Below are 21,195 nucleotides of genomic sequence, written 5' to 3'. Positions count from 1 at the left end.
TTACTGAGCAGCATCACAATTCTTCCTCCTGTGCAAACACACAACGCACACATTCTTACGACAGGACTTAACAGGCAGCGCCAGTCATTAAGTTCATCATCCCTGCAATGCAACCAACATTCAAACACAGGTATTTCTCGCAACAGCTCGCATTTTGTCAGCTATCGGGTAACATTTTCTGTATTGTATTTCGAAAGCGCCTTTCATGACCGAACGACGTCCCAAGGCGCTTCACAGCCAATGAAGTATTGTAAAAGTGAAGGCACTGTTGCAATGTGGGGAACGCCGCAGCCAGTTTGCACACAGCAAGATCCCACAAACGGCAATGTGATCATGACCAGATAATCTGGTTTTGTCAGTGATGTTGATGTCGGAATAAATATTGAATGAAGGTTGTAACTGCTTCGTTCCAACGTGCACCTAATTACTGGTGTTGCCCTGTGGACCTGTATGCTGCAAAATCATTTCTCGAGAGTTTACCGTCTGCCACTTCAATGGCCTTGATTATTATCTTGCCCAAAGCAAAGTCACATTTCACTCACCGGTCACTAGTTCCAGAACGGAAACTGCTGCCAGTGGTAGCGTGGCCGAGCGGTCTAAGGCGCTGGATTAAGGCTCCAGTCTCTTCGGAGGCGTGGGTTCGAATCCCACCGCTGCCAGAATTTGTGGCGTGTAATATTTGCGCCCCTTCACCGCGAGCCATGAAGCAGTCGGCTCCCGCTGTGTTGTGATATGACTATTTTGGTGTGGAAAAGAGGTTGAGCTGAGAACGGTGCCTTCAGTTTTTTGGCAAACCGTTGAAGAGTTTGATGTTGCCACTTGTAAATTGAAGGCCAGTTCAACAGGCCTTTTGACGCTGGCTGCATTTGTGTGGGGAAAAATGTCACGTCAGAGGTGGGATTGCAACCCACGCCCCTAGAAAGGGACCGGAATTCGCCGACCTTTGGTCAGTTAAGGATTAACAGTCTTTGAGTCTGGCGCCTCACTCCACTCGGCCTTCCTGACACTATTGTGCCCTTGGCCGTAAGCATCAGTCTGAGCATTGAAAGGCCTCGGTCCACCAAGGCATCGACTCTGGCAACTTTTACATGCTAATACCTGACTTGTTTGGCTCTGGTGCCTTTTATACTGGCAAAATGTGTTAATGTCGGAAGTAACATTGCAAGTAATTCCCTGCCTGAGGAATGGAGCAGATTTGAGCAGCCTTTGTGTGGAAGAAATCTCATTCTTTGACAGTGGTGCCCTTTTTCTGAGAAACACCACTGTCTGCAGTGGGATTGAAAGCCACAGTACGAGAAAGCAACGTGGAATTCAGCAACGCGGGAGGATAAAAATGTCATGCTTTGAGTCTGCTGCTTTTTAGTGTGGGAATGGGTTGAAAGGAGAAGTCTGATTTTAAACCCTATCCCCGAGAACAGGGTTAGAATGTGATAAGTTTAGAGAGCAAAACAAGTTGGTCTGTGGGCGGTGCGGTGCCTTTCGTTTATTGGCAAACGCCAATAGCGTTGAGGAGATTGAGGTGACCACTTGCAAATTTAAAGCCAGTTGAGCAGGCTTTTTGACGCTGGCTGGCATTTGTCTGGATAAAAAGTTAATGTCAGAAGTGGGATTCGAACCCACGCCCCTAGAAAGGGACCAGAATACACCAACCTTTGGTAAGGTAAGGATTAACAGTCCTTGAGTCTGGCGCCTTAGACCACTCGGCCATCCTGACAATGGTCTTGCAGCAGCTGCAGAAAAATGTGCTGCAAATTCTGCACACTTACTGAGCAGCATCACAATTCTTCCTCCTGTGCAAACACACAACGCACACATTCTTACGACAGGACTTAACAGGCAGCGCCAGTCATTAAGTTCATCATCCCTGCAATGCAACCAACATTCAAACACAGGTATTTCTCGCAACAGCTCGCATTTTGTCAGCTATCGGGTAACATTTTCTGTATTGTATTTCGAAAGCGCCTTTCATGACCGAACGACGTCCCAAGGCGCTTCACAGCCAATGAAGTATTGTAAAAGTGAAGGCACTGTTGCAATGTGGGGAACGCCGCAGCCAGTTTGCACACAGCAAGATCCCACAAACGGCAATGTGATCATGACCAGATAATCTGGTTTTGTCAGTGATGTTGATGTCGGAATAAATATTGAATGAAGGTTGTAACTGCTTCGTTCCAACGTGCACCTAATTACTGGTGTTGCCCTGTGGACCTGTATGCTGCAAAATCATTTCTCGAGAGTTTACCGTCTGCCACTTCAATGGCCTTGATTATTATCTTGCCCAAAGCAAAGTCACATTTCACTCACCGGTCACTAGTTCCAGAACGGAAACTGCTGCCAGTGGTAGCGTGGCCGAGCGGTCTAAGGCGCTGGATTAAGGCTCCAGTCTCTTCGGAGGCGTGGGTTCGAATCCCACCGCTGCCAGAATTTGTGGCGTGTAATATTTGCGCCCCTTCACCGCGAGCCATGAAGCAGTCGGCTCCCGCTGTGTTGTGATATGACTATTTTGGTGTGGAAAAGAGGTTGAGCTGAGAACGGTGCCTTCAGTTTGTTGGCAAACCGTTGAAGAGTTTGATGTTGCCACTTGTAAATTGAAGGCCAGTTCAACAGGCCTTTTGACGCTGGCTGCATTTGTGTGGGGAAAAATGTCACGTCAGAGGTGGGATTGCAACCCACGCCCCTAGAAAGGGACCGGAATTCGCCGACCTTTGGTCAGTTAAGGATTAACAGTCTTTGAGTCTGGCGCCTCACTCCACTCGGCCTTCCTGACACTATTGTGCCCTTGGCCGTAAGCATCAGTCTGAGCATTGAAAGGCCTCGGTCCACCAAGGCATCGACTCTGGCAACTTTTACATGCTAATACCTGACTTGTTTGGCTCTGGTGCCTTTTATACTGGCAAAATGTGTTAATGTCGGAAGTAACATTGCAAGTAATTCCCTGCCTGAGGAACGGAGCAGATTTGAGCAGCCTTTGTGTGGAAGAAATCTCATTCTTTGACAGTGGTGCCCTTTTTCTGAGAAACACCACTGTCTGCAGTGGGATTGAAAGCCACAGTACGAGAAAGCAACGTGGAATTCAGCAACGCGGGAGGATAAAAATGTCATGCTTTGAGTCTGCTGCTTTTTAGTGTGGGAATGGGTTGAAAGGAGAAGTCTGATTTTAAACCCTATCCCCGAGAACAGGGTTAGAATGTGATAAGTTTAGAGAGCAAAACAAGTTGGTCTGTGGGCGGTGCGGTGCCTTTCGTTTATTGGCAAACGCCAATAGCGTTGAGGAGCTTGAGGTGACCACTTGCAAATTTAAAGCCAGTTGAGCAGGCTTTTTGACGCTGGCTGGCATTTGTCTGGATAAAAAGTTAATGTCAGAAGTGGGATTCGAACCCACGCCCCTAGAAAGGGACCAGAATACACCAACCTTTGGTAAGGTAAGGATTAACAGTCCTTGAGTCTGGCGCCTTAGACCACTCGGCCATCCTGACAATGGTCTTGCAGCAGCTGCAGAAAAATGTGCTGCAAATTCTGCACACTTACTGAGCAGCATCACAATTCTTCCTCCTGTGCAAACACACAACGCACACATTCTTACGACAGGACTTAACAGGCAGCGCCAGTCATTAAGTTCATCATCCCTGCAATGCAACCAACATTCAAACACAGGTATTTCTCGCAACAGCTCGCATTTTGTCAGCTATCGGGTAACATTTTCTGTATTGTATTTCGAAAGCGCCTTTCATGACCGAACGACGTCCCAAGGCGCTTCACAGCCAATGAAGTATTGTAAAAGTGAAGGCACTGTTGCAATGTGGGGAACGCCGCAGCCAGTTTGCACACAGCAAGATCCCACAAACGGCAATGTGATCATGACCAGATAATCTGGTTTTGTCAGTGATGTTGATGTCGGAATAAATATTGAATGAAGGTTGTAACTGCTTCGTTCCAACGTGCACCTAATTACTGGTGTTGCCCTGTGGACCTGTATGCTGCAAAATCATTTCTCGAGAGTTTACCGTCTGCCACTTCAATGGCCTTGATTATTATCTTGCCCAAAGCAAAGTCACATTTCACTCACCGGTCACTAGTTCCAGAACGGAAACTGCTGCCAGTGGTAGCGTGGCCGAGCGGTCTAAGGCGCTGGATTAAGGCTCCAGTCTCTTCGGAGGCGTGGGTTCGAATCCCACCGCTGCCAGAATTTGTGGCGTGTAATATTTGCGCCCCTTCACCGCGAGCCATGAAGCAGTCGGCTCCCGCTGTGTTGTGATATGACTATTTTGGTGTGGAAAAGAGGTTGAGCTGAGAACGGTGCCTTCAGTTTGTTGGCAAACCGTTGAAGAGTTTGATGTTGCCACTTGTAAATTGAAGGCCAGTTCAACAGGCCTTTTGACGCTGGCTGCATTTGTGTGGGGAAAAATGTCACGTCAGAGGTGGGATTGCAACCCACGCCCCTAGAAAGGGACCGGAATTCGCCGACCTTTGGTCAGTTAAGGATTAACAGTCTTTGAGTCTGGCGCCTCACTCCACTCGGCCTTCCTGACACTATTGTGCCCTTGGCCGTAAGCATCAGTCTGAGCATTGAAAGGCCTCGGTCCACCAAGGCATCGACTCTGGCAACTTTTACATGCTAATACCTGACTTGTTTGGCTCTGGTGCCTTTTATACTGGCAAAATGTGTTAATGTCGGAAGTAACATTGCAAGTAATTCCCTGCCTGAGGAACGGAGCAGATTTGAGCAGCCTTTGTGTGGAAGAAATCTCATTCTTTGACAGTGGTGCCCTTTTTCTGAGAAACACCACTGTCTGCAGTGGGATTGAAAGCCACAGTACGAGAAAGCAACGTGGAATTCAGCAACGCGGGAGGATAAAAATGTCATGCTTTGAGTCTGCTGCTTTTTAGTGTGGGAATGGGTTGAAAGGAGAAGTCTGATTTTAAACCCTATCCCCGAGAACAGGGTTAGAATGTGATAAGTTTAGAGAGCAAAACAAGTTGGTCTGTGGGCGGTGCGGTGCCTTTCGCTTATTGGCAAACGCCAATAGCGTTGAGGAGCTTGAGGTGACCACTTGCAAATTTAAAGCCAGTTGAGCAGGCTTTTTGACGCTGGCTGGCATTTGTCTGGATAAAAAGTTAATGTCAGAAGTGGGATTCGAACCCACGCCCCTAGAAAGGGACCAGAATACACCAACCTTTGGTAAGGTAAGGATTAACAGTCCTTGAGTCTGGCGCCTTAGACCACTCGGCCATCCTGACAATGGTCTTGCAGCAGCTGCAGAAAAATGTGCTGCAAATTCTGCACACTTACTGAGCAGCATCACAATTCTTCCTCCTGTGCAAACACACAACGCACACATTCTTACGACAGGACTTAACAGGCAGCGCCAGTCATTAAGTTCATCATCCCTGCAATGCAACCAACATTCAAACACAGGTATTTCTCGCAACAGCTCGCATTTTGTCAGCTATCGGGTAACATTTTCTGTATTGTATTTCGAAAGCGCCTTTCATGACCGAACGACGTCCCAAGGCGCTTCACAGCCAATGAAGTATTGTAAAAGTGAAGGCACTGTTGCAATGTGGGGAACGCCGCAGCCAGTTTGCACACAGCAAGATCCCACAAACGGCAATGTGATCATGACCAGATAATCTGGTTTTGTCAGTGACGTTGATGTCGGAATAAATATTGAATGAAGGTTGTAACTGCTTCGTTCCAACGTGCACCTAATTACTGGTGTTGCCCTGTCGACCTGTATGCTGCAAAATCATTTCTCGAGAGTTTACCGTCTGCCACTTCAATGGCCTTGATTATTATCTTGCCCAAAGCAAAGTCACATTTCACTCACCGGTCACTAGTTCCAGAACGGAAACTGCTGCCAGTGGTAGCGTGGCCGAGCGGTCTAAGGCGCTGGATTAAGGCTCCAGTCTCTTCGGAGGCGTGGGTTCGAATCCCACCGCTGCCAGAATTTGTGGCGTGTAATATTTGCGCCCCTTCACCGCGAGCCATGAAGCAGTCGGCTCCCGCTGTGTTGTGATATGACTATTTTGGTGTGGAAAAGAGGTTGAGCTGAGAACGGTGCCTTCAGTTTGTTGGCAAACCGTTGAAGAGTTTGATGTTGCCACTTGTAAATTGAAGGCCAGTTCAACAGGCCTTTTGACGCTGGCTGCATTTGTGTGGGGAAAAATGTCACGTCAGAGGTGGGATTGCAACCCACGCCCCTAGAAAGGGACCGGAATTCGCCGACCTTTGGTCAGTTAAGGATTAACAGTCTTTGAGTCTGGCGCCTCACTCCACTCGGCCTTCCTGACACTATTGTGCCCTTGGCCGTAAGCATCAGTCTGAGCATTGAAAGGCCTCGGTCCACCAAGGCATCGACTCTGGCAACTTTTACATGCTAATACCTGACTTGTTTGGCTCTGGTGCCTTTTATACTGGCAAAATGTGTTAATGTCGGAAGTAACATTGCAAGTAATTCCCTGCCTGAGGAACGGAGCAGATTTGAGCAGCCTTTGTGTGGAAGAAATCTCATTCTTTGACAGTGGTGCCCTTTTTCTGAGAAACACCACTGTCTGCAGTGGGATTGAAAGCCACAGTACGAGAAAGCAACGTGGAATTCAGCAACGCGGGAGGATAAAAATGTCATGCTTTGAGTCTGCTGCTTTTTAGTGTGGGAATGGGTTGAAAGGAGAAGTCTGATTTTAAACCCTATCCCCGAGAACAGGGTTAGAATGTGATAAGTTTAGAGAGCAAAACAAGTTGGTCTGTGGGCGGTGCGGTGCCTTTCGCTTATTGGCAAACGCCAATAGCGTTGAGGAGCTTGAGGTGACCACTTGCAAATTTAAAGCCAGTTGAGCAGGCTTTTTGACGCTGGCTGGCATTTGTCTGGATAAAAAGTTAATGTCAGAAGTGGGATTCGAACCCACGCCCCTAGAAAGGGACCAGAATACACCAACCTTTGGTAAGGTAAGGATTAACAGTCCTTGAGTCTGGCGCCTTAGACCACTCGGCCATCCTGACAATGGTCTTGCAGCAGCTGCAGAAAAATGTGCTGCAAATTCTGCACACTTACTGAGCAGCATCACAATTCTTCCTCCTGTGCAAACACACAACGCACACATTCTTACGACAGGACTTAACAGGCAGCGCCAGTCATTAAGTTCATCATCCCTGCAATGCAACCAACATTCAAACACAGGTATTTCTCGCAACAGCTCGCATTTTGTCAGCTATCGGGTAACATTTTCTGTATTGTATTTCGAAAGCGCCTTTCATGACCGAACGACGTCCCAAGGCGCTTCACAGCCAATGAAGTATTGTAAAAGTGAAGGCACTGTTGCAATGTGGGGAACGCCGCAGCCAGTTTGCACACAGCAAGATCCCACAAACGGCAATGTGATCATGACCAGATAATCTGGTTTTGTCAGTGATGTTGATGTCGGAATAAATATTGAATGAAGGTTGTAACTGCTTCGTTCCAACGTGCACCTAATTACTGGTGTTGCCCTGTGGACCTGTATGCTGCAAAATCATTTCTCGAGAGTTTACCGTCTGCCACTTCAATGGCCTTGATTATTATCTTGCCCAAAGCAAAGTCACATTTCACTCACCGGTCACTAGTTCCAGAACGGAAACTGCTGCCAGTGGTAGCGTGGCCGAGCGGTCTAAGGCGCTGGATTAAGGCTCCAGTCTCTTCGGAGGCGTGGGTTCGAATCCCACCGCTGCCAGAATTTGTGGCGTGTAATATTTGCGCCCCTTCACCGCGAGCCATGAAGCAGTCGGCTCCCGCTGTGTTGTGATATGACTATTTTGGTGTGGAAAAGAGGTTGAGCTGAGAACGGTGCCTTCAGTTTGTTGGCAAACCGTTGAAGAGTTTGATGTTGCCACTTGTAAATTGAAGGCCAGTTCAACAGGCCTTTTGACGCTGGCTGCATTTGTGTGGGGAAAAATGTCACGTCAGAGGTGGGATTGCAACCCACGCCCCTAGAAAGGGACCGGAATTCGCCGACCTTTGGTCAGTTAAGGATTAACAGTCTTTGAGTCTGGCGCCTCACTCCACTCGGCCTTCCTGACACTATTGTGCCCTTGGCCGTAAGCATCAGTCTGAGCATTGAAAGGCCTCGGTCCACCAAGGCATCGACTCTGGCAACTTTTACATGCTAATACCTGACTTGTTTGGCTCTGGTGCCTTTTATACTGGCAAAATGTGTTAATGTCGGAAGTAACATTGCAAGTAATTCCCTGCCTGAGGAACGGAGCAGATTTGAGCAGCCTTTGTGTGGAAGAAATCTCATTCTTTGACAGTGGTGCCCTTTTTCTGAGAAACACCACTGTCTGCAGTGGGATTGAAAGCCACAGTACGAGAAAGCAACGTGGAATTCAGCAACGCGGGAGGATAAAAATGTCATGCTTTGAGTCTGCTGCTTTTTAGTGTGGGAATGGGTTGAAAGGAGAAGTCTGATTTTAAACCCTATCCCCGAGAACAGGGTTAGAATGTGATAAGTTTAGAGAGCAAAACAAGTTGGTCTGTGGGCGGTGCGGTGCCTTTCGTTTATTGGCAAACGCCAATAGCGTTGAGGAGATTGAGGTGACCACTTGCAAATTTAAAGCCAGTTGAGCAGGCTTTTTGACGCTGGCTGGCATTTGTCTGGATAAAAAGTTAATGTCAGAAGTGGGATTCGAACCCACGCCCCTAGAAAGGGACCAGAATACACCAACCTTTGGTAAAGTAAGGATTAACAGTCCTTGAGTCTGGCGCCTTAGACCACTCGGCCATCCTGACAATGGTCTTGCAGCAGCTGCAGAAAAATGTGCTGCAAATTCTGCACACTTACTGAGCAGCATCACAATTCTTCCTCCTGTGCAAACACACAACGCACACATTCTTACGACAGGACTTAACAGGCAGCGCCAGTCATTAAGTTCATCATCCCTGCAATGCAACCAACATTCAAACACAGGTATTTCTCGCAACAGCTCGCATTTTGTCAGCTATCGGGTAACATTTTCTGTATTGTATTTCGAAAGCGCCTTTCATGACCGAACGACGTCCCAAGGCGCTTCACAGCCAATGAAGTATTGTAAAAGTGAAGGCACTGTTGCAATGTGGGGAACGCCGCAGCCAGTTTGCACACAGCAAGATCCCACAAACGGCAATGTGATCATGACCAGATAATCTGGTTTTGTCAGTGATGTTGATGTCGGAATAAATATTGAATGAAGGTTGTAACTGCTTCGTTCCAACGTGCACCTAATTACTGGTGTTGCCCTGTGGACCTGTATGCTGCAAAATCATTTCTCGAGAGTTTACCGTCTGCCACTTCAATGGCCTTGATTATTATCTTGCCCAAAGCAAAGTCACATTTCACTCACCGGTCACTAGTTCCAGAACGGAAACTGCTGCCAGTGGTAGCGTGGCCGAGCGGTCTAAGGCGCTGGATTAAGGCTCCAGTCTCTTCGGAGGCGTGGGTTCGAATCCCACCGCTGCCAGAATTTGTGGCGTGTAATATTTGCGCCCCTTCACCGCGAGCCATGAAGCAGTCGGCTCCCGCTGTGTTGTGATATGACTATTTTGGTGTGGAAAAGAGGTTGAGCTGAGAACGGTGCCTTCAGTTTGTTGGCAAACCGTTGAAGAGTTTGATGTTGCCACTTGTAAATTGAAGGCCAGTTCAACAGGCCTTTTGACGCTGGCTGCATTTGTGTGGGGAAAAATGTCACGTCAGAGGTGGGATTGCAACCCACGCCCCTAGAAAGGGACCGGAATTCGCCGACCTTTGGTCAGTTAAGGATTAACAGTCTTTGAGTCTGGCGCCTCACTCCACTCGGCCTTCCTGACACTATTGTGCCCTTGGCCGTAAGCATCAGTCTGAGCATTGAAAGGCCTCGGTCCACCAAGGCATCGACTCTGGCAACTTTTACATGCTAATACCTGACTTGTTTGGCTCTGGTGCCTTTTATACTGGCAAAATGTGTTAATGTCGGAAGTAACATTGCAAGTAATTCCCTGCCTGAGGAACGGAGCAGATTTGAGCAGCCTTTGTGTGGAAGAAATCTCATTCTTTGACAGTGGTGCCCTTTTTCTGAGAAACACCACTGTCTGCAGTGGGATTGAAAGCCACAGTACGAGAAAGCAACGTGGAATTCAGCAACGCGGGAGGATAAAAATGTCATGCTTTGAGTCTGCTGCTTTTTAGTGTGGGAATGGGTTGAAAGGAGAAGTCTGATTTTAACCCCTATCCCCGAGAACAGGGTTAGAATGTGATAAGTTTAGAGAGCAAAACAAGTTGGTCTGTGGGCGGTGCGGTGCCTTTCGTTTATTGGCAAACGCCAATAGCGTTGAGGAGATTGAGGTGACCACTTGCAAATTTAAAGCCAGTTGAGCAGGCTTTTTGACGCTGGCTGGCATTTGTCTGGATAAAAAGTTAATGTCAGAAGTGGGATTCGAACCCACGCCCCTAGAAAGGGACCAGAATACACCAACCTTTGGTAAGGTAAGGATTAACAGTCCTTGAGTCTGGCGCCTTAGACCACTCGGCCATCCTGACAATGGTCTTGCAGCAGCTGCAGAAAAATGTGCTGCAAATTCTGCACACTTACTGAGCAGCATCACAATTCTTCCTCCTGTGCAAACACACAACGCACACATTCTTACGACAGGACTTAACAGGCAGCGCCAGTCATTAAGTTCATCATCCCTGCAATGCAACCAACATTCAAACACAGGTATTTCTCGCAACAGCTCGCATTTTGTCAGCTATCGGGTAACATTTTCTGTATTGTATTTCGAAAGCGCCTTTCATGACCGAACGACGTCCCAAGGCGCTTCACAGCCAATGAAGTATTGTAAAAGTGAAGGCACTGTTGCAATGTGGGGAACGCCGCAGCCAGTTTGCACACAGCAAGATCCCACAAACGGCAATGTGATCATGACCAGATAATCTGGTTTTGTCAGTGATGTTGATGTCGGAATAAATATTGAATGAAGGTTGTAACTGCTTCGTTCCAACGTGCACCTAATTACTGGTGTTGCCCTGTGGACCTGTATGCTGCAAAATCATTTCTCGAGAGTTTACCGTCTGCCACTTCAATGGCCTTGATTATTATCTTGCCCAAAGCAAAGTCACATTTCACTCACCGGTCACTAGTTCCAGAACGGAAACTGCTGCCAGTGGTAGCGTGGCCGAGCGGTCTAAGGCGCTGGATTAAGGCTCCAGTCTCTTCGGAGGCGTGGGTTCGAATCCCACCGCTGCCAGAATTTGTGGCGTGTAATATTTGCGCCCCTTCACCGCGAGCCATGAAGCAGTCGGCTCCCGCTGTGTTGTGATATGACTATTTTGGTGTGGAAAAGAGGTTGAGCTGAGAACGGTGCCTTCAGTTTGTTGGCAAACCGTTGAAGAGTTTGATCTTGCCACTTGTAAATTGAAGGCCAGTTCAACAGGCCTTTTGACGCTGGCTGCATTTGTGTGGGGAAAAATGTCACGTCAGAGGTGGGATTGCAACCCACGCCCCTAGAAAGGGACCGGAATTCGCCGACCTTTGGTCAGTTAAGGATTAACAGTCTTTGAGTCTGGCGCCTCACTCCACTCGGCCTTCCTGACACTATTGTGCCCTTGGCCGTAAGCATCAGTCTGAGCATTGAAAGGCCTCGGTCCACCAAGGCATCGACTCTGGCAACTTTTACATGCTAATACCTGACTTGTTTGGCTCTGGTGCCTTTTATACTGGCAAAATGTGTTAATGTCGGAAGTAACATTGCAAGTAATTCCCTGCCTGAGGAACGGAGCAGATTTGAGCAGCCTTTGTGTGGAAGAAATCTCATTCTTTGACAGTGGTGCCCTTTTTCTGAGAAACACCACTGTCTGCAGTGGGATTGAAAGCCACAGTACGAGAAAGCAACGTGGAATTCAGCAACGCGGGAGGATAAAAATGTCATGCTTTGAGTCTGCTGCTTTTTAGTGTGGGAATGGGTTGAAAGGAGAAGTCTGATTTTAAACCCTATCCCCGAGAACAGGGTTAGAATGTGATAAGTTTAGAGAGCAAAACAAGTTGGTCTGTGGGCGGTGCGGTGCCTTTCGCTTATTGGCAAACGCCAATAGCGTTGAGGAGCTTGAGGTGACCACTTGCAAATTTAAAGCCAGTTGAGCAGGCTTTTTGACGCTGGCTGGCATTTGTCTGGATAAAAAGTTAATGTCAGAAGTGGGATTCGAACCCACGCCCCTAGAAAGGGACCAGAATACACCAACCTTTGGTAAGGTAAGGATTAACAGTCCTTGAGTCTGGCGCCTTAGACCACTCGGCCATCCTGACAATGGTCTTGCAGCAGCTGCAGAAAAATGTGCTGCAAATTCTGCACACTTACTGAGCAGCATCACAATTCTTCCTCCTGTGCAAACACACAACGCACACATTCTTACGACAGGACTTAACAGGCAGCGCCAGTCATTAAGTTCATCATCCCTGCAATGCAACCAACATTCAAACACAGGTATTTCTCGCAACAGCTCGCATTTTGTCAGCTATCGGGTAACATTTTCTGTATTGTATTTCGAAAGCGCCTTTCATGACCGAACGACGTCCCAAGGCGCTTCACAGCCAATGAAGTATTGTAAAAGTGAAGGCACTGTTGCAATGTGGGGAACGCCGCAGCCAGTTTGCACACAGCAAGATCCCACAAACGGCAATGTGATCATGACCAGATAATCTGGTTTTGTCAGTGATGTTGATGTCGGAATAAATATTGAATGAAGGTTGTAACTGCTTCGTTCCAACGTGCACCTAATTACTGGTGTTGCCCTGTCGACCTGTATGCTGCAAAATCATTTCTCGAGAGTTTACCGTCTGCCACTTCAATGGCCTTGATTATTATCTTGCCCAAAGCAAAGTCACATTTCACTCACCGGTCACTAGTTCCAGAACGGAAACTGCTGCCAGTGGTAGCGTGGCCGAGCGGTCTAAGGCGCTGGATTAAGGCTCCAGTCTCTTCGGAGGCGTGGGTTCGAATCCCACCGCTGCCAGAATTTGTGGCGTGTAATATTTGCGCCCCTTCACCGCGAGCCATGAAGCAGTCGGCTCCCGCTGTGTTGTGATATGACTATTTTGGTGTGGAAAAGAGGTTGAGCTGAGAACGGTGCCTTCAGTTTGTTGGCAAACCGTTGAAGAGTTTGATGTTGCCACTTGTAAATTGAAGGCCAGTTCAACAGGCCTTTTGACGCTGGCTGCATTTGTGTGGGGAAAAATGTCACGTCAGAGGTGGGATTGCAACCCACGCCCCTAGAAAGGGACCGGAATTCGCCGACCTTTGGTCAGTTAAGGATTAACAGTCTTTGAGTCTGGCGCCTCACTCCACTCGGCCTTCCTGACACTATTGTGCCCTTGGCCGTAAGCATCAGTCTGAGCATTGAAAGGCCTCGGTCCACCAAGGCATCGACTCTGGCAACTTTTACATGCTAATACCTGACTTGTTTGGCTCTGGTGCCTTTTATACTGGCAAAATGTGTTAATGTCGGAAGTAACATTGCAAGTAATTCCCTGCCTGAGGAACGGAGCAGATTTGAGCAGCCTTTGTGTGGAAGAAATCTCATTCTTTGACAGTGGTGCCCTTTTTCTGAGAAACACCACTGTCTGCAGTGGGATTGAAAGCCACAGTACGAGAAAGCAACGTGGAATTCAGCAACGCGGGAGGATAAAAATGTCATGCTTTGAGTCTGCTGCTTTTTAGTGTGGGAATGGGTTGAAAGGAGAAGTCTGATTTTAAACCCTATCCCCGAGAACAGGGTTAGAATGTGATAAGTTTAGAGAGCAAAACAAGTTGGTCTGTGGGCGGTGCGGTGCCTTTCGCTTATTGGCAAACGCCAATAGCGTTGAGGAGCTTGAGGTGACCACTTGCAAATTTAAAGCCAGTTGAGCAGGCTTTTTGACGCTGGCTGGCATTTGTCTGGATAAAAAGTTAATGTCAGAAGTGGGATTCGAACCCACGCCCCTAGAAAGGGACCAGAATACACCAACCTTTGGTAAGGTAAGGATTAACAGTCCTTGAGTCTGGCGCCTTAGACCACTCGGCCATCCTGACAATGGTCTTGCAGCAGCTGCAGAAAAATGTGCTGCAAATTCTGCACACTTACTGAGCAGCATCACAATTCTTCCTCCTGTGCAAACACACAACGCACACATTCTTACGACAGGACTTAACAGGCAGCGCCAGTCATTAAGTTCATCATCCCTGCAATGCAACCAACATTCAAACACAGGTATTTCTCGCAACAGCTCGCATTTTGTCAGCTATCGGGTAACATTTTCTGTATTGTATTTCGAAAGCGCCTTTCATGACCGAACGACGTCCCAAGGCGCTTCACAGCCAATGAAGTATTGTAAAAGTGAAGGCACTGTTGCAATGTGGGGAACGCCGCAGCCAGTTTGCACACAGCAAGATCCCACAAACGGCAATGTGATCATGACCAGATAATCTGGTTTTGTCAGTGATGTTGATGTCGGAATAAATATTGAATGAAGGTTGTAACTGCTTCGTTCCAACGTGCACCTAATTACTGGTGTTGCCCTGTGGACCTGTATGCTGCAAAATCATTTCTCGAGAGTTTACCGTCTGCCACTTCAATGGCCTTGATTATTATCTTGCCCAAAGCAAAGTCACATTTCACTCACCGGTCACTAGTTCCAGAACGGAAACTGCTGCCAGTGGTAGCGTGGCCGAGCGGTCTAAGGCGCTGGATTAAGGCTCCAGTCTCTTCGGAGGCGTGGGTTCGAATCCCACCGCTGCCAGAATTTGTGGCGTGTAATATTTGCGCCCCTTCACCGCGAGCCATGAAGCAGTCGGCTCCCGCTGTGTTGTGATATGACTATTTTGGTGTGGAAAAGAGGTTGAGCTGAGAACGGTGCCTTCAGTTTGTTGGCAAACCGTTGAAGAGTTTGATGTTGCCACTTGTAAATTGAAGGCCAGTTCAACAGGCCTTTTGACGCTGGCTGCATTTGTGTGGGGAAAAATGTCACGTCAGAGGTGGGATTGCAACCCACGCCCCTAGAAAGGGACCGGAATTCGCCGACCTTTGGTCAGTTAAGGATTAACAGTCTTTGAGTCTGGCGCCTCACTCCACTCGGCCTTCCTGACACTATTGTGCCCTTGGCCGTAAGCATCAGTCTGAGCATTGAAAGGCCTCGGTCCACCAAGGCATCGACTCTGGCAACTTTTACATGCTAATACCTGACTTGTTTGGCTCTGGTGCCTTTTATACTGGCAAAATGTGTTAATGTCGGAAGTAACATTGCAAGTAATTCCCTGCCTGAGGAACGGAGCAGATTTGAGCAGCCTTTGTGTGGAAGAAATCTCATTCTTTGACAGTGGTGCCCTTTTTCTGAGAAACACCACTGTCTGCAGTGGGATTGAAAGCCACAGTACGAGAAAGCAACGTGGAATTCAGCAACGCGGGAGGATAAAAATGTCATGCTTTGAGTCTGCTGCTTTTTAGTGTGGGAATGGGTTGAAAGGAGAAGTCTGATTTTAAACCCTATCCCCGAGAACAGGGTTAGAATGTGATAAGTTTAGAGAGCAAAACAAGTTGGTCTGTGGGCGGTGCGGTGCCTTTCGTTTATTGGCAAACGCCAATAGCGTTGAGGAGATTGAGGTGACCACTTGCAAATTTAAAGCCAGTTGAGCAGGCTTTTTGACGCTGGCTGGCATTTGTCTGGATAAAAAGTTAATGTCAGAAGTGGGATTCGAACCCACGCCCCTAGAAAGGGACCAGAATACACCAACCTTTGGTAAGGTAAGGATTAACAGTCCTTGAGTCTGGCGCCTTAGACCACTCGGCCATCCTGACAATGGTCTTGCAGCAGCTGCAGAAAAATGTGCTGCAAATTCTGCACACTTACTGAGCAGCATCACAATTCTTCCTCCTGTGCAAACACACAACGCACACATTCTTACGACAGGACTTAACAGGCAGCGCCAGTCATTAAGTTCATCATCCCTGCAATGCAACCAACATTCAAACACAGGTATTTCTCGCAACAGCTCGCATTTTGTCAGCTATCGGGTAACATTTTCTGTATTGTATTTCGAAAGCGCCTTTCATGACCGAACGACGTCCCAAGGCGCTTCACAGCCAATGAAGTATTGTAAAAGTGAAGGCACTGTTGCAATGTGGGGAACGCCGCAGCCAGTTTGCACACAGCAAGATCCCACAAACGGCAATGTGATCATGACCAGATAATCTGGTTTTGTCAGTGATGTTGATGTCGGAATAAATATTGAATGAAGGTTGTAACTGCTTCGTTCCAACGTGCACCTAATTACTGGTGTTGCCCTGTGGACCTGTATGCTGCAAAATCATTTCTCGAGAGTTTACCGTCTGCCACTTCAATGGCCTTGATTATTATCTTGCCCAAAGCAAAGTCACATTTCACTCACCGGTCACTAGTTCCAGAACGGAAACGGCTGCCAGTGGTAGCGTGGCCGAGCGGTCTAAGGCGCTGGATTAAGGCTCCAGTCTCTTCGGAGGCGTGGGTTCGAATCCCACCGCTGCCAGAATTTGTGGCGTGTAATATTTGCGCCCCTTCACCGCGAGCCATGAAGCAGTCGGCTCCCGCTGTGTTGTGATATGACTATTTTGGTGTGGAAAAGAGGTTGAGCTGAGAACGGTGCCTTCAGTTTGTTGGCAAACCGTTGAAGAGTTTGATCTTGCCACTTGTAAATTGAAGGCCAGTTCAACAGGCCTTTTGACGCTGGCTGCATTTGTGTGGGGAAAAATGTCACGTCAGAGGTGGGATTGCAACCCACGCCCCTAGAAAGGGACCGGAATTCGCCGACCTTTGGTCAGTTAAGGATTAACAGTCTTTGAGTCTGGCGCCTCACTCCACTCGGCCTTCCTGACACTATTGTGCCCTTGGCCGTAAGCATCAGTCTGAGCATTGAAAGGCCTCGGTCCACCAAGGCATCGACTCTGGCAACTTTTACATGCTAATACCTGACTTGTTTGGCTCTGGTGCCTTTTATACTGGCAAAATGTGTTAATGTCGGAAGTAACATTGCAAGTAATTCCCTGCCTGAGGAACGGAGCAGATTTGAGCAGCCTTTGTGTGGAAGAAATCTCATTCTTTGACAGTGGTGCCCTTTTTCTGAGAAACACCACTGTCTGCAGTGGGATTGAAAGCCACAGTACGAGAAAGCAACGTGGAATTCAGCAACGCGGGAGGATAAAAATGTCATGCTTTGAGTCTGCTGCTTTTTAGTGTGGGAATGGGTTGAAAGGAGAAGTCTGATTTTAAACCCTATCCCCGAGAACAGGGTTAGAATGTGATAAGTTTAGAGAGCAAAACAAGTTGGTCTGTGGGCGGTGCGGTGCCTTTCGCTTATTGGCAAACGCCAATAGCGTTGAGGAGCTTGAGGTGACCACTTGCAAATTTAAAGCCAGTTGAGCAGGCTTTTTGACGCTGGCTGGCATTTGTCTGGATAAAAAGTTAATGTCAGAAGTGGGATTCGAACCCACGCCCCTAGAAAGGGACCAGAATACACCAACCTTTGGTAAGGTAAGGATTAACAGTCCTTGAGTCTGGCGCCTTAGACCACTCGGCCATCCTGACAATGGTCTTGCAGCAGCTGCAGAAAAATGTGCTGCAAATTCTGCACACTTACTGAGCAGCATCACAATTCTTCCTCCTGTGCAAACACACAACGCACACATTCTTACGACAGGACTTAACAGGCAGCGCCAGTCATTAAGTTCATCATCCCTGCAATGCAACCAACATTCAAACACAGGTATTTCTCGCAACAGCTCGCATTTTGTCAGCTATCGGGTAACATTTTCTGTATTGTATTTCGAAAGCGCCTTTCATGACCGAACGACGTCCCAAGGCGCTTCACAGCCAATGAAGTATTGTAAAAGTGAAGGCACTGTTGCAATGTGGGGAACGCCGCAGCCAGTTTGCACACAGCAAGATCCCACAAACGGCAATGTGATCATGACCAGATAATCTGGTTTTGTCAGTGACGTTGATGTCGGAATAAATATTGAATGAAGGTTGTAACTGCTTCGTTCCAACGTGCACCTAATTACTGGTGTTGCCCTGTCGACCTGTATGCTGCAAAATCATTTCTCGAGAGTTTACCGTCTGCCACTTCAATGGCCTTGATTATTATCTTGCCCAAAGCAAAGTCACATTTCACTCACCGGTCACTAGTTCCAGAACGGAAACTGCTGCCAGTGGTAGCGTGGCCGAGCGGTCTAAGGCGCTGGATTAAGGCTCCAGTCTCTTCGGAGGCGTGGGTTCGAATCCCACCGCTGCCAGAATTTGTGGCGTGTAATATTTGCGTCCCTTCACCGCGAGCCATGAAGCAGTCGGCTCCCGCTGTGTTGTGATATGACTATTTTGGTGTGGAAAAGAGGTTGAGCTGAGAACGGTGCCTTCAGTTTGTTGGCAAACCGTTGAAGAGTTTGATGTTGCCACTTGTAAATTGAAGGCCAGTTCAACAGGCCTTTTGACGCTGGCTGCATTTGTGTGGGGAAAAATGTCACGTCAGAGGTGGGATTGCAACCCACGCCCCTAGAAAGGGACCGGAATTCGCCGACCTTTAGTCAGTTAAGGATTAACAGTCTTTGAGTCTGGCGCCTCACTCCACTCGGCCTTCCTGACACTATTGTGCCCTTGGCCGTAAGCATCAGTCTGAGCATTGAAAGGCCTCGGTCCACCAAGGCATCGACTCTGGCAACTTTTACATGCTAATACCTGACTTGTTTGGCTCTGGTGCCTTTTATACTGGCAAAATGTGTTAATGTCGGAAGTAACATTGCAAGTAATTCCCTGCCTGAGGAACGGAGCAGATTTGAGCAGCCTTTGTGTGGAAGAAATCTCATTCTTTGACAGTGGTGCCCTTTTTCTGAGAAACACCACTGTCTGCAGTGGGATTGAAAGCCACAGTACGAGAAAGCAACGTGGAATTCAGCAACGCGGGAGGATAAAAATGTCATGCTTTGAGTCTGCTGCTTTTTAGTGTGGGAATGGGTTGAAAGGAGAAGTCTGATTTTAAACCCTATCCCCGAGAACAGGGTTAGAATGTGATAAGTTTAGAGAGCAAAACAAGTTGGTCTGTGGGCGGTGCGGTGCCTTTCGCTTATTGGCAAACGCCAATAGCGTTGAGGAGCTTGAGGTGACCACTTGCAAATTTAAAGCCAGTTGAGCAGGCTTTTTGACGCTGGCTGGCATTTGTCTGGATAAAAAGTTAATGTCAGAAGTGGGATTCAAACCCACGCCCCTAGAAAGGGACCAGAATACACCAACCTTTGGTAAGGTAAGGATTAACAGTCCTTGAGTCTGGCGCCTTAGACCACTCGGCCATCCTGACAATGGTCTTGCAGCAGCTGCAGAAAAATGTGCTGCAAATTCTGCACACTTACTGAGCAGCATCACAATTCTTCCTCCTGTGCAAACACACAACGCACACATTCTTACGACAGGACTTAACAGGCAGCGCCAGTCATTAAGTTCATCATCCCTGCAATGCAACCAACATTCAAACACAGGTATTTCTCGCAACAGCTCGCATTTTGTCAGCTATCGGGTAACATTTTCTGTATTGTATTTCGAAAGCGCCTTTCATGACCGAACGACGTCCCAAGGCGCTTCACAGCCAATGAAGTATTGTAAAAGTGAAGGCACTGTTGCAATGTGGGGAACGCCGCAGCCAGTTTGCACACAGCAAGATCCCACAAACGGCAATGTGATCATGACCAGATAATCTGGTTTTGTCAGTGATGTTGATGTCGGAATAAATATTGAATGAAGGTTGTAACTGCTTCGTTCCAACGTGCACCTAATTACTGGTGTTGCCCTGTGGACCTGTATGCTGCAAAATCATTTCTCGAGAGTTTACCGTCTGCCACTTCAATGGCCTTGATTATTATCTTGCCCAAAGCAAAGTCACATTTCACTCACCGGTCACTAGTTCCAGAACGGAAACTGCTGCCAGTGGTAGCGTGGCCGAGCGGTCTAAGGCGCTGGATTAAGGCTCCAGTCTCTTCGGAGGCGTGGGTTCGAATCCCACCGCTGCCAGAATTTGTGGCGTGTAATATTTGCGCCCCTTCACCGCGAGCCATGAAGCAGTCGGCTCCCGCTGTGTTGTGATATGACTATTTTGGTGTGGAAAAGAGGTTGAGCTGAGAACGGTGCCTTCAGTTTGTTGGCAAACCGTTGAAGAGTTTGATGTTGCCACTTGTAAATTGAAGGCCAGTTCAACAGGCCTTTTGACGCTGGCTGCATTTGTGTGGGGAAAAATGTCACGTCAGAGGTGGGATTGCAACCCACGCCCCTAGAAAGGGACCGGAATTCGCCGACCTTTGGTCAGTTAAGGATTAACAGTCTTTGAGTCTGGCGCCTCACTCCACTCGGCCTTCCTGACACTATTGTGCCCTTGGCCGTAAGCATCAGTCTGAGCATTGAAAGGCCTCGGTCCACCAAGGCATCGACTCTGGCAACTTTTACATGCTAATACCTGACTTGTTTGGCTCTGGTGCCTTTTATACTGGCAAAATGTGTTAATGTCGGAAGTAACATTGCAAGTAATTCCCTGCCTGAGGAACGGAGCAGATTTGAGCAGCCTTTGTGTGGAAGAAATCTCATTCTTTGACAGTGGTGCCCTTTTTCTGAGAAACACCACTGTCTGCAGTGGGATTGAAAGCCACAGTACGAGAAAGCAACGTGGAATTCAGCAACGCGGGAGGATAAAAATGTCATGCTTTGAGTCTGCTGCTTTTTAGTGTGGGAATGGGTTGAAAGGAGAAGTCTGATTTTAACCCCTATCCCCGAGAACAGGGTTAGAATGTGATAAGTTTAGAGAGCAAAACAAGTTGGTCTGTGGGCGGTGCGGTGCCTTTCGTTTATTGGCAAACGCCAATAGCGTTGAGGAGATTGAGGTGACCACTTGCAAATTTAAAGCCAGTTGAGCAGGCTTTTTGACGCTGGCTGGCATTTGTCTGGATAAAAAGTTAATGTCAGAAGTGGGATTCGAACCCACGCCCCTAGAAAGGGACCAGAATACACCAACCTTTGGTAAGGTAAGGATTAACAGTCCTTGAGTCTGGCGCCTTAGACCACTCGGCCATCCTGACAATGGTCTTGCAGCAGCTGCAGAAAAATGTGCTGCAAATTCTGCACACTTACTGAGCAGCATCACAATTCTTCCTCCTGTGCAAACACACAACGCACAC

At 47.9% G+C, this 21,195-nt stretch overlaps 24 non-coding genes across 24 annotated transcripts; 12 read left to right on the top strand and 12 right to left on the bottom strand.

The window, feature by feature from the left end:
* The first annotated feature begins 577 nt into the window (after positions 1-577).
* trnal-aag (transfer RNA leucine (anticodon AAG)) lies at positions 578-659 on the top strand. Its single transcript has one exon. It is a non-coding gene; the product is annotated as a tRNA-Leu (tRNA).
* A 936-nt stretch (positions 660-1,595) lies between these two features.
* trnal-caa (transfer RNA leucine (anticodon CAA)) lies at positions 1,596-1,714 on the bottom strand. Its single transcript has 2 exons — positions 1,677-1,714; positions 1,596-1,641 (listed from the first exon to the last, which is right to left on the bottom strand). It is a non-coding gene; the product is annotated as a tRNA-Leu (tRNA).
* Positions 1,715-2,339: 625 nt separating this feature from the next.
* On the top strand, positions 2,340-2,421 carry trnal-aag (transfer RNA leucine (anticodon AAG)). Its single transcript has one exon. It is a non-coding gene; the product is annotated as a tRNA-Leu (tRNA).
* A 936-nt stretch (positions 2,422-3,357) lies between these two features.
* On the bottom strand, positions 3,358-3,476 carry trnal-caa (transfer RNA leucine (anticodon CAA)). Its single transcript has 2 exons — positions 3,439-3,476; positions 3,358-3,403 (listed from the first exon to the last, which is right to left on the bottom strand). It is a non-coding gene; the product is annotated as a tRNA-Leu (tRNA).
* Positions 3,477-4,101: 625 nt separating this feature from the next.
* Positions 4,102-4,183, top strand: trnal-aag (transfer RNA leucine (anticodon AAG)). The gene has a single exon. It is a non-coding gene; the product is annotated as a tRNA-Leu (tRNA).
* A 936-nt stretch (positions 4,184-5,119) lies between these two features.
* trnal-caa (transfer RNA leucine (anticodon CAA)) lies at positions 5,120-5,238 on the bottom strand. Its single transcript has 2 exons — positions 5,201-5,238; positions 5,120-5,165 (listed from the first exon to the last, which is right to left on the bottom strand). It is a non-coding gene; the product is annotated as a tRNA-Leu (tRNA).
* A 625-nt stretch (positions 5,239-5,863) lies between these two features.
* trnal-aag (transfer RNA leucine (anticodon AAG)) lies at positions 5,864-5,945 on the top strand. Its single transcript has one exon. It is a non-coding gene; the product is annotated as a tRNA-Leu (tRNA).
* Positions 5,946-6,881: 936 nt separating this feature from the next.
* On the bottom strand, positions 6,882-7,000 carry trnal-caa (transfer RNA leucine (anticodon CAA)). Its single transcript has 2 exons — positions 6,963-7,000; positions 6,882-6,927 (listed from the first exon to the last, which is right to left on the bottom strand). It is a non-coding gene; the product is annotated as a tRNA-Leu (tRNA).
* A 625-nt stretch (positions 7,001-7,625) lies between these two features.
* trnal-aag (transfer RNA leucine (anticodon AAG)) lies at positions 7,626-7,707 on the top strand. Its single transcript has one exon. It is a non-coding gene; the product is annotated as a tRNA-Leu (tRNA).
* Positions 7,708-8,643: 936 nt separating this feature from the next.
* On the bottom strand, positions 8,644-8,762 carry trnal-caa (transfer RNA leucine (anticodon CAA)). Its single transcript has 2 exons — positions 8,725-8,762; positions 8,644-8,689 (listed from the first exon to the last, which is right to left on the bottom strand). It is a non-coding gene; the product is annotated as a tRNA-Leu (tRNA).
* A 625-nt stretch (positions 8,763-9,387) lies between these two features.
* On the top strand, positions 9,388-9,469 carry trnal-aag (transfer RNA leucine (anticodon AAG)). The gene has a single exon. It is a non-coding gene; the product is annotated as a tRNA-Leu (tRNA).
* A 936-nt stretch (positions 9,470-10,405) lies between these two features.
* Positions 10,406-10,524, bottom strand: trnal-caa (transfer RNA leucine (anticodon CAA)). The gene is made up of 2 exons: positions 10,487-10,524; positions 10,406-10,451 (listed from the first exon to the last, which is right to left on the bottom strand). It is a non-coding gene; the product is annotated as a tRNA-Leu (tRNA).
* Positions 10,525-11,149: 625 nt separating this feature from the next.
* trnal-aag (transfer RNA leucine (anticodon AAG)) lies at positions 11,150-11,231 on the top strand. The gene has a single exon. It is a non-coding gene; the product is annotated as a tRNA-Leu (tRNA).
* A 936-nt stretch (positions 11,232-12,167) lies between these two features.
* trnal-caa (transfer RNA leucine (anticodon CAA)) lies at positions 12,168-12,286 on the bottom strand. The gene is made up of 2 exons: positions 12,249-12,286; positions 12,168-12,213 (listed from the first exon to the last, which is right to left on the bottom strand). It is a non-coding gene; the product is annotated as a tRNA-Leu (tRNA).
* Positions 12,287-12,911: 625 nt separating this feature from the next.
* On the top strand, positions 12,912-12,993 carry trnal-aag (transfer RNA leucine (anticodon AAG)). The gene has a single exon. It is a non-coding gene; the product is annotated as a tRNA-Leu (tRNA).
* A 936-nt stretch (positions 12,994-13,929) lies between these two features.
* On the bottom strand, positions 13,930-14,048 carry trnal-caa (transfer RNA leucine (anticodon CAA)). The gene is made up of 2 exons: positions 14,011-14,048; positions 13,930-13,975 (listed from the first exon to the last, which is right to left on the bottom strand). It is a non-coding gene; the product is annotated as a tRNA-Leu (tRNA).
* A 625-nt stretch (positions 14,049-14,673) lies between these two features.
* On the top strand, positions 14,674-14,755 carry trnal-aag (transfer RNA leucine (anticodon AAG)). The gene has a single exon. It is a non-coding gene; the product is annotated as a tRNA-Leu (tRNA).
* Positions 14,756-15,691: 936 nt separating this feature from the next.
* Positions 15,692-15,810, bottom strand: trnal-caa (transfer RNA leucine (anticodon CAA)). Its single transcript has 2 exons — positions 15,773-15,810; positions 15,692-15,737 (listed from the first exon to the last, which is right to left on the bottom strand). It is a non-coding gene; the product is annotated as a tRNA-Leu (tRNA).
* Positions 15,811-16,435: 625 nt separating this feature from the next.
* trnal-aag (transfer RNA leucine (anticodon AAG)) lies at positions 16,436-16,517 on the top strand. The gene has a single exon. It is a non-coding gene; the product is annotated as a tRNA-Leu (tRNA).
* Positions 16,518-17,453: 936 nt separating this feature from the next.
* trnal-caa (transfer RNA leucine (anticodon CAA)) lies at positions 17,454-17,572 on the bottom strand. The gene is made up of 2 exons: positions 17,535-17,572; positions 17,454-17,499 (listed from the first exon to the last, which is right to left on the bottom strand). It is a non-coding gene; the product is annotated as a tRNA-Leu (tRNA).
* Positions 17,573-18,197: 625 nt separating this feature from the next.
* Positions 18,198-18,279, top strand: trnal-aag (transfer RNA leucine (anticodon AAG)). The gene has a single exon. It is a non-coding gene; the product is annotated as a tRNA-Leu (tRNA).
* Positions 18,280-19,215: 936 nt separating this feature from the next.
* Positions 19,216-19,334, bottom strand: trnal-caa (transfer RNA leucine (anticodon CAA)). The gene is made up of 2 exons: positions 19,297-19,334; positions 19,216-19,261 (listed from the first exon to the last, which is right to left on the bottom strand). It is a non-coding gene; the product is annotated as a tRNA-Leu (tRNA).
* A 625-nt stretch (positions 19,335-19,959) lies between these two features.
* Positions 19,960-20,041, top strand: trnal-aag (transfer RNA leucine (anticodon AAG)). Its single transcript has one exon. It is a non-coding gene; the product is annotated as a tRNA-Leu (tRNA).
* Positions 20,042-20,977: 936 nt separating this feature from the next.
* trnal-caa (transfer RNA leucine (anticodon CAA)) lies at positions 20,978-21,096 on the bottom strand. Its single transcript has 2 exons — positions 21,059-21,096; positions 20,978-21,023 (listed from the first exon to the last, which is right to left on the bottom strand). It is a non-coding gene; the product is annotated as a tRNA-Leu (tRNA).
* Between the last annotated feature and the right edge of the window lie 99 nt (positions 21,097-21,195).

The sequence above is a fragment of the Pristiophorus japonicus genome, chromosome 8, assembly GCF_044704955.1.
Source record: "Pristiophorus japonicus isolate sPriJap1 chromosome 8, sPriJap1.hap1, whole genome shotgun sequence".
In the NCBI taxonomy this organism is placed as follows: domain Eukaryota; kingdom Metazoa; phylum Chordata; class Chondrichthyes; family Pristiophoridae; genus Pristiophorus; species Pristiophorus japonicus.
Note: the sequence above shows the minus strand (reverse complement) of the source record. Positions and strands in the feature narration are given on the sequence as shown.